A 10,266-nucleotide genomic window follows, 5' to 3' on the forward strand; every position below is an offset into this window, starting at 1 on the left:
TGACCTCTTTTCGTTCCTATTTGGATTTTACCAAATATTTAGGTACCTTGCATGAAAGAAACATATTCGGACGTAAAAGTACTCTAAATAGATATAAACAACACGAATTCGTAACAAAACTGATGTAAATATTGATGATATTTTAGGTATATTTTGGGCTTAACAAATCTCCACACTTAATCTTTTGCTAGCGCCGAGCAAAATTTCACTGATTTTATCCTTTAACTAATCTCTTTATAAAAATAAAACATATATCTTTGTATTTCGTTTTAAATTAGTTAAGCCAAAAAGATTAACTTCGCATGGCAAATTTATACGCATAATATCAAACTAACTAGTATAAAGGTGATATATCATTCGTCTTGTATTTTCAATTTAAATTGAAGTATTCGGGACGATATAAGCACGCATGTTATTGAGTTTTTCGTCTCAAGGCAGTTCAAAGCACAAAATTTCCTTTCCCAAACCTAAACTATTATACGAAATATGAATTGAATAAGTATTTTGGTTAATTTATTTGCTTAGTTACGCCCAAGATAAGGGTGGTCTCGATCGTAACTTTATATGGTTTTATTTGCTTTTGTGTTCGCTTAAGAGGTACCGACCATGCCATGGGTGGACGCAATCGTTACTTTAAACTTAAACACGCTTAATTTTTGCTTATACATTCCTTCCATACCTCGATTGTGATAAGGTTGGTCGCAATCGTGGCTAAAAGTAAACGGTACTTAATTTTCTTCCCTTTCATACCTCGATTGTGATAAGGTTGGTCTCAATCGTGGCCAAAAGTTAAGAATACGATTAATTGATTAATTAACATAAATTATAAATTAAAATTATAAATTGGGAAAAAGAAAAATAGCACATTCATCCTATATTGACTTAAAATTCAACATGTATTATGGCTAAAGTTTCCTTAAAAACTTCAATTGGTGTTAATGTAAGACGAAATTCAAATCGAGCTAAAAATTGTTAGTTCAATTTAATGCCTATAAACCTAATTGAAAATTTAAAATAAGATTTATTGTATCATGAATTGCATGATATAAAATAGAGATTAAAAAGAATTTTACTTAAATACATTTACTCGAGACGATTTACTTAAAAATTGTATCGAAGATTTGTGAAAAAGTTTAAAAATGTTGCCCGTATAGAAATATATTATTTCTAACAATAATGATAACCTAAAAATAATCATAAGTTAAATGTTTACTTATGCATATAAAAATGATAAGTTATAATGATGTTACTTAAAATAATATCATTGAAAAATACTATGTTTTGAATAAAATGTTGCAAAATGTGTTGCATTTGCATAAAAGAAATGTTGCATTTTAAAAATTTTAAATGTTGCTTAAAAATGGATGTTATTTTATTTTATCGTCATTCGTTTCATTGATTCGTACTAAAATAAAATGATATATGTAATATCTCCTCCCACACTTAACTTGGACCATGTCCTCATTGGTGTAAAAATGGATAAAACACGAAAAATTATACGAAATAACGCATACGAAATAAGAGATGAAATAGATTCATGCAATATTAGAGATAAAAAGAAAATCATTCAACATAAAACCAAATTAATATTGTACCAAACATAATGGAAAAGAAATTGTACCAAAACATAACAAAGGAAATGTGAAAGAAAAGATAAAACCTAAACATTGGAAGGTGAATCCGATGGAGATGGTGAAGTTTCAATGTTTTGACGACGGAAGAATGAGAGCATCCGACGACGGGTGGACTTGTTCTCCCTCCTCAAGGTGTTGATATTCTCATTCATCACCATGTTGTTCTCAACCAAATCATCAATTCTCAAATTCATTTGTCTATTACGGACATTCATTTGGTTCAAAATCCTTCTTAAATCAATAGGATCCTCCTCTTGTGGTGCTTGGGTTTGTGGTTGTGCTTGTGGTGCATCCTCCGCTCCGCCTCCTTCGGTACCTACAAATTGAGAACTCGAGGCTCCTCCTCCCGTATTACCACTAAGATGGGCAATACGTGACTCATATGAAACAAAAACGGGAGGACTTAAATTGAGAAACAAGTGGGCTCGGTCAAGGGCCGAAATATCCAAAAGAGGTACATAGCCATGGTAGGAAGACATATCATAATCGGCCAATTCTCCACGTGCACCCAACACTAATCCGGTAATAAAATTGCCAAGAGATACTTGCCTAGTGTTGGATTTCGAAACATGATATAAATTATCAAATAGCATTCCGATGCTATCAACCCTCAAACCTTTCAATAAACAATCAAGCACAAACAAGTCACGAACTTGAACTTTGGAACTCTCAACCCGGCCAAACAACGAAAAACTCAAGAATTTGTGAAAGTAAAACAAACAATTATCCCTAATCATCTTGCTTGAAGTGTTTTTGGTATTGAAATAAGCTTGCCCCGAAAGAGTATTCCAAATGGTGTCATTATCTAATTCCTTAGGCTTATCAACAAAACCACTCGTTGGAAAACCGAACATATTCCCCATTGCCTCATAATCAATAGTATAGGTTACACTATTATTCCTAAAGGTGATAAAATTCTTCCTCTTATCAAATTTCAACGTAACCAAAAATTCCACAATATATTCGGTAATGTTTGGGAATTTCATTGAAGCAAAAGTATGCCAACCTAGAGTATCAAGGTATGCATTAATCCGAGTAGAGAAAGATAACTCCCTTACCGAATTAAAATGTAGGAATGGCATGTCCACAAACTCTATTTTTGGGTTGGAAAAATGAGTGAAACGGCTTGCCTCTCCCTTGGAAGCGATATCGAAGTAAGCTCCGCAACGAACACGAAGGCGATTAGCTTCCGTAACCTTAGGCTTTTGGCCCACAATCTTGGTTCTAGGCATGATGTTGGTGTTGGAAGATTGGAAAATATAGAAGAAGAGATGTAGAGAGAAAAGCAAAAGCTTGAAGAAGAGTTTGGGAATGGTAGGGGTGAATGAATGAAAGAGAAGGTAGATGAAAGGGTAATTGATTTGGAATGAATAAATTGGGAAGAGTAAAAGTTGTGTATTGGGAAGAGTTTAGAGTGAGGAATTGGGTAAAAATTGAGGTGATGTGATGTTTGTGTAAGTAGTATGTATATATAAGGTTGAAAAAGAGTTAAGTATACGTTGATTAGGAATAGGAATAGGCTTAATTTAATGCAAAAATCAGACCTCCTATTGCATAAAGCACGTGTGTCGCGACCGTGAATCCAGATTCTCGGTCGCGACACGGCAAATTCTGGGATAAAATCCCTTTGAATTTTGGCTGTTGCTCGCTGAACTTACCGAGAATTCGCATTCTCGGCCGAGAATTTGCCCCTGGTGGCTGAATTTCGCGCACAATAACTCCTTTTTGCGTAATTTCTGAGTAATTATGTCCTGAAACTAATTAAATCTGTATTAAAAATCACAAATTAAAAACATTAAATACAAGGAAAACCAAAAGGTTGTCCTTATTAATTGGAAAATAATGAAACATTAATGCCTTAATTAGAATTAATGAACAATTAATGTGCATTAAATCATATAAGTTAAATGAATCTTCCACAATGTAATTGATGTAAGTTCATGTAAGGATTAATTCATGTTTAAAACTTAAACATTAGAACTTTAAACAAATTGATGAATTAAGATACATATTCATAAAAGAATGAAATTATGGTTAATAAGTTCAAACTGATATATGTGATAATCATCATAAAAGATTATATAAGTTCATTATAAAAAGTAACCTTAATGATTTGATGAAAATGCATTATTATGTTATACATTATAATTCATTAATATTAAATGGATTTTATACAGATGTATTGATAATCATATAAAAATTGGAACATACATAAACCAGAACAAAAATTAAGAAAGAACTGAAATTTTATTTCATAACACATATTTACATAATTAACAAAACATATTTACAAAGAAAATAAAACCTAAACACAAACTATTTACAAACAATAAAAATAAACTAAACTAAACGGAATATTCATCCCGTTGAATCGGGATTTGCATTGCCCTATAACGATCAATCTTCATTTGCACGAAGATTTGCCTTTCTTCTGCAGAAAGAAATCGCGGGCCTACCCAAAAGATTCATTTCACGAGGCCCTCGCTTTCCAAGAACTCATAGTCTAATGTTGGAAAGGATTCATCATCGCTCCAATGAACAGATATAGTGCCCTTGGCCCCGAGAATTATTCCACAGATGATATTGCCGAAACCAATCTTCTTATCCTTGGATCGAGAAGCGGCAACAAGACCTTCCATCAATATTTTGGAGGAATTGACGGTATTGCCTTGGAAAATATCACCAAGTACGTATAAGTCTGTGTCTTGGACAACACTACTAAAGGTGCATCCAAACAAGCTGTGACACAGAAACTTATGTAAATACAACATCGAATTGAAGTTGATGGATTTGTTGTAGGCGAGACGTGGATTGAAACGCCAGAATCCGGTTAACATCCTCCAAATGTCTTTGGATGTCATATCTCTGCCAGGATGATGTATGGTTGTATCCCTTGGTGGGAAACCAAACCAGGCATGCAATTCAGGGTATCCAAATGTGAAGGTTTCGCCATCCCTGTGAAAACTTAGACGAACCCGTCGCTTTTTCACGAAGCGTACTGTACAGAAAAACTCGAGAATCCAGTCCCCAATGATAGGAAACCGCATGTGGGCAAACTTTGTCCAGCCTAGATTCCTCAAATAGCGATCCATATCGTCGCTAATGGCTGAGTTCATCATTTAAGAACTCGTCTATATACAGCATGCCAACAAAGAATTTGTAGCGAAGTTGGTAATATCGTCGGCCTTCGTCACGATTATATATAGGAAATGGCGCACCGTAGCGTTCTGACAAGTCAGGACGCTTATTGTGAGAAGCAACGATCTTCTTGGAAGATTTATGCTTGGAAGTCATGGTGTTTGAAGTATGAAAAAGTAAAAAAAAATCTCTGGAACTTGTTTGAATAACTTGAGAAGAATATCAGATTTTGTCTGGAAAAGATGAAAAGTAAAGAATCTGATCTTCTCGAATTATTTATAATGATTGTAGGATGAATTAATGTGTTTGTTGGGATTGAAAAGGTACAAATTCACACCATTCCATTGATCACGGCCGAGATTGGTGATTCTCGGTAAGATCAGAGAAAGTTTTTTTTTCCTTTCCCTTGAATTTTTTTTGAACCCTGAATTCTCGGCTGAGATTCCATAATCTTGGTAAGTTCAGAAATTTACCTACCTTCCTGAGACAAACTGAAACTGCTGAATCTCAACTGAGAATCCGAAAATCTCAACTGAGATTCCTGAATTTCTCTAATATACATTAATTTCTGAAAATTGATTAAAAACATGACTGAAATAATTTGTCACTGAATTAAAACTTGATATAAACCTATCTAAAAATTAAAAATAATAAAATGAAATGTGTAAAAAGAAATGAAACAAAACAAAACAAAAACTAAACCTAAAATTTGAACAAAAACTAAAGGAAATTTATGAAAATTAATGAATTAATCTTCATTGAATTTTGTTACAAACTTAATTTCCTTATTTGGAGCGTTTTCATAGTAAATTTTACATCGATTACCATTAACTTTAAAACGAACTCCATTAAGTCCTTCAAGTTCTAAGGATCCATAGTCAAAAGTTTTAATGACTAAAAATGGTCCTGTCCACCTAGACTTAAGTTTTCCTGGAAACAATCTGAGCCGAGAATTAAATAGCAACACCCTATCCCCAACATTAAAGCTTTTGACTTTAATTTTGGCATCGTGCCATTTTTTCACTTTCTCTTTATATATCTTCGCATTTTCGTAAGATAAATGGCGTAATTCATCCAACTCGTTTAAGTCGAATAAACGCTTCTGTCCTGCTATTTGCAAATCATAATTAAGTGCTCTAATAGCCTAATAAGCTTTATGCTCTAATTCTACTGGTAAATGACAAGCTTTTCCATACACAAGTCGGTATGGTGTCATTCCTATAGGTGTTTTAAATGCAGTACAGTATGCCCATAACGCATTGTTAAGTTTGCAAGACCAGTCTCTTCTTGAAGACGAAACTATTTTCTCTAGAATCCACTTGAGTTCTCTATTTGATATCTCCGCTTGACCATTCGATTGAGGATGGTATGGCGTAGATACACGGTGGTGTACTCCATATTTTCTCATAAGCGATTCAAAATTTCGGTTTATGAAATGGGTACCTCCATCACTTATCATGACTCTAGGGCATCCAAATCTACAAAATATATCATCAAGAAACTTAACGACAACCTTAGCATCATTCGTCAGGGTTGCAATTGCTTCAATCCACTTTGAAACATAATCTACGGCTACTAAAATATAAGTTTTACCAAAAGAAGGGGGAAAAGGTCTCATGAAATCGATCCCCCACACGTCGAAGACTTTAACTTCTAACATGTTCGTGAGAGGCATCTCATCTTTCCTTCCTATATTCCCGGTTCTTTGACATTTGTCACAACGAATAATAAACGAACGAACGTCTTTAAACAATGTAGGCCAAAAGAATCCACATTCTAATATCCTAGCAACTGTTTTACTAACGCCGTTATGCCCTCCATAAGAGCTTGAATGACATTCTGACATTATAGACCCGTATTCATTTTCGCTAACGCATCTCCTAATCATACCATCACCACAAGTTTTGAACAAGAAATGATCTTCCCAAAAATACTGTTTAATATCGGAAAAGAATTTTTTCCTTTGATGGAAACTTAACCCTTCTGGAACAACGTTAGCTGCGAGATAATTGGCTATATCCACATACCATGGTGACATGACACTTTTTATCTGATAGAGATATTCATCGGGGAAATCATCTCGTATACCGATAGTTTCACCGATAGGACCGTTTCCATCTTCAAGTCTTGATAGATGATCGGCGACAAGGTTTTCTACTCCCTTTTTGTCTTTAATTTCTATATCAAATTCTTATAATAACAAAACCCATCTAATCAGACGCGGTTTTGCATCTTTTTTAGCAAATAGATACCTTAAAGCTGCGTCGGTATATATAATAACTTTAGATCCTAGCAGATACGACCTAAACTTATCACATGCAAAAACTATCGCTAGCATTTCTTTTTCGGTTGTGGTATAATTTAACTGTGCACCAGATAATGTGTGACTGGCATAATAAATAACATGAAGTTTCTTATCCTTCCTTTGACCTAAAACACATCCTACGGCTAAGTCACTTGCATCACACATAATTTCAAAAGGTAAATCCCAATCGGGTTTAGCAATTATAGGTGCACTGACTAAAGCTGCTTTCAATGTTTCAAAAGCTTTAACACAATCTTTATTAAAATCAAAGGTTGAATCTTTCATGAGCAAATTAGTAAGTGGTTCGGAGATCACAGAAAAGTTTTTTATAAATCGTCTGTAAAAACCTGCATGTCCTAAAAATGATCTTACTCCCTTAACAGTAGTTGGAGGGGGTAATTTCTCTATCACTGAAGTTTTTGCTCTATCCACTTCTAATCCTTTTTCAGATATTTTATGACCTAAAACAATTTCCTCGTCAACCATGAAATGACATTTCTCCCAGTTTAAGACTAAATTCGTCTCTTCACATCTAGACAATACTTTATCTAAGTTTCCTAAACATGCATCAAAAGAATCTCCATAAACTGAAAAATCGTCCATAAAAACTTCCATGATATCTTCAATGAAATCGTTAAAAATTGCAGTCATACAACGTTGAAATGTTGCTGGTGCATTACATAGAACAAATGGCATTCTCCTATATGCAAAGGTTCCATAAGGACATGTGAAGGTTGTTTTATCTTGGTCATCCGGATAAATGTAAATTTGAAAGAATCCAGAATAACCATCGAGAAAACAATAAAAAGCATGACCGGCTATCCTTTCGATCATTTGATCGATGAAAGGTAGAGGAAAATGATCTTTCCTGGTTGCTTTATTTAGGTTCCTATAATCTATACAAACCCTCAAACCGGTGGTGGTTCGCGTAGGTATTAATTCACCTTCTTCGTTCCTTACAACAGTTATGCCTCCCTTTTTAGGTACACAATGGATTGGACTAACCCATTCACTATCCGAGATAGGATAAATGATTCCATTGTCTAAAAGTTTAGTAATCTCATTTTTGACTACTTCTTTCAAGTTCAGATTTAAGCGTCTTTGCCTATCCGCTTTAGGTGGCTTATCTTCTTCTAAATGAATTCTGTGCATTACAATAATAGGATTAATTCCTTTCAAGTCTGAAATTTGCCATCCCATACTTCCTATCCTATTTCTAACAACTTCTTTCAATTTTTCTTCTTGATCATTAGTTAACTTGTTAGAGATAATTATAGGTAGAGAATCGCCTTCGCCTAAGAAAGCGTACCTCAAATGATTTGGTAACTCTTTAAGTTCTAATTTAGGGGGTACTACAATTGAAGGCGGAACTGGTCCATCTTCTCGAATCAAAGGCTCTGGGTCCTTATCTTCTAATTCTTCTCCCATTATAGGTTCTATTATTTCTTCTTTTTGAACAATGTCATTGACACATTCTTCAACCAAGTCTAGTTTCATACGAGCGAATTCCTCCATAGGATATTTCATCGCTTTGTTAATGTTAAACTCGATCTTATCTTCTCCTATCCTTAAAACTACTTTTCCTTCCGACACATCGACTAATGCACGTCCCGTGTTCATAAACGGTCTATCAAAAATTAGCGGACAATTAATGTCATATGCAAAGTCTAATATAACGAAATTGGTGGGAAAAATAAATTTGTCAACCTTAACTAAAACGTCCTCAATTATACCATATGATCTCTTAGTGGTTTGATCCGCTAATTGCAAAACCATATTGGTACGTTTTATATCTTCTTCTAAACCTAACTTATTAAAAATAGACAATGGCATTAAGTTTATACTCGCTCCTAAATCACAAAGACAACTTGGGAATTCAATATCTTCCAATTTACACGGAATGGTAAAACATCCGGGATCTTTGAGTTTAGTGGGCAAATTGCTTGACACTATTGAACTACAGTCCTCAGTTAGTGAAATGGATGAAATTCCTTCCCAACTAATCTTCTTTGAAATTAAATCTTTTAAGAACTTTCCATAATTAGGAATTTGCGTAATAGCATCCATAAACGTCAAATTAATATACAAATTTTTAAGTTTGTCCAAAAATGTTAAAAGCTGTTTGTCATAGTCCTTATTTCGGACTTTGTGTGGAAAAGGTGGTTTGGGTACAAATGCTTTTGTATTAGAGTCAATTGGTGAACTTTTTGCATTTAATGTATCTTCTTTGGATTTTGGTAAATCAGTTCCTTGTAAAGTTGAGTCTTCGGGCATTTCCGGACCTAAGTAATTTTTCCCTGAACGAAGAGTGATAGCCTTTACATGCTCTTTCGGATTTTCTTCCATATGGCTGGGAAGACTTTCCTCTTTTCAGGATGGAATTGATTTAGCAATTTGTCCAATTTGAACCTCCAAATTATGGATGCTAGATGAGTGGTTTTTAATAAGCTGATCGAATTTATTTTCGATCCGTTTAAAACCATCGTCGTGATTACTTATTTTTCCACTGATAGCATATATAAATTTGTCAATTTTAGAAGATAAATTGCTAATCGTATCTTTTGATTGATTTTGATAATTGTTGGTACGATTTTGATTAGCATTTGCATTATTATTATTATCTTTCCAGTTAAAGTTAGGATGATTCCTCCATCCAGGATTATAAGTATTAGAATAAGGATTATTAGTTTGGTTTTGCCCTTGGACAAAATTTACCTGTTCGATCTCGCTCATACCTTCATAATCCACATCCGTTTGGATTGGATTACCGTTGGCATCGCACGGTGCCATAAACTTATCAATTTTATGCGATAAGGCAGAAAATTGGGATTGTAACATCGCGATTGGATCAAGATTCACTATACCTTTAACTGATGATGTGTTTGAGGATGTTGGTTTCACCACCGGTATGTGTCCATGTTCCGCGGGCCACATACTGCTGTTGATTGCCATTTCCTCCAAAAGTTCTCTTGCTTGGGCTGATGTCTTCTTCATAAATAACCCTCCCGATATAGCATCTAATGAGCCTCTAGTTGTAGGATTTAATCCATTATAAAATGTTTGCATTAGAAGTGCATCGGGCAATTGGTGGTGTGGGCATAAACGTTGAAGTTCTTTAAAACGTTCCCAAGCCTCATAAAGAGTTTCATTATCATTTTGAGAAAAAGATGTTAACTCTTTTATGACTCT

The 10,266-nt window shown here is 34.4% G+C and overlaps 1 non-coding gene across 1 annotated transcript; it reads left to right on the top strand.

The window, feature by feature from the left end:
- Positions 1–10,159: 10,159 nt before the first annotated feature.
- On the top strand, positions 10,160–10,266 carry LOC136215891 (small nucleolar RNA R71). The gene has a single exon (XR_010682894.1). It is a non-coding gene; the product is annotated as a small nucleolar RNA R71 (small nucleolar RNA).

This window comes from Euphorbia lathyris, chromosome 1 (genome assembly GCF_963576675.1).
Source record: "Euphorbia lathyris chromosome 1, ddEupLath1.1, whole genome shotgun sequence".
In the NCBI taxonomy this organism is placed as follows: Eukaryota; Viridiplantae; Streptophyta; class Magnoliopsida; order Malpighiales; family Euphorbiaceae; genus Euphorbia; species Euphorbia lathyris.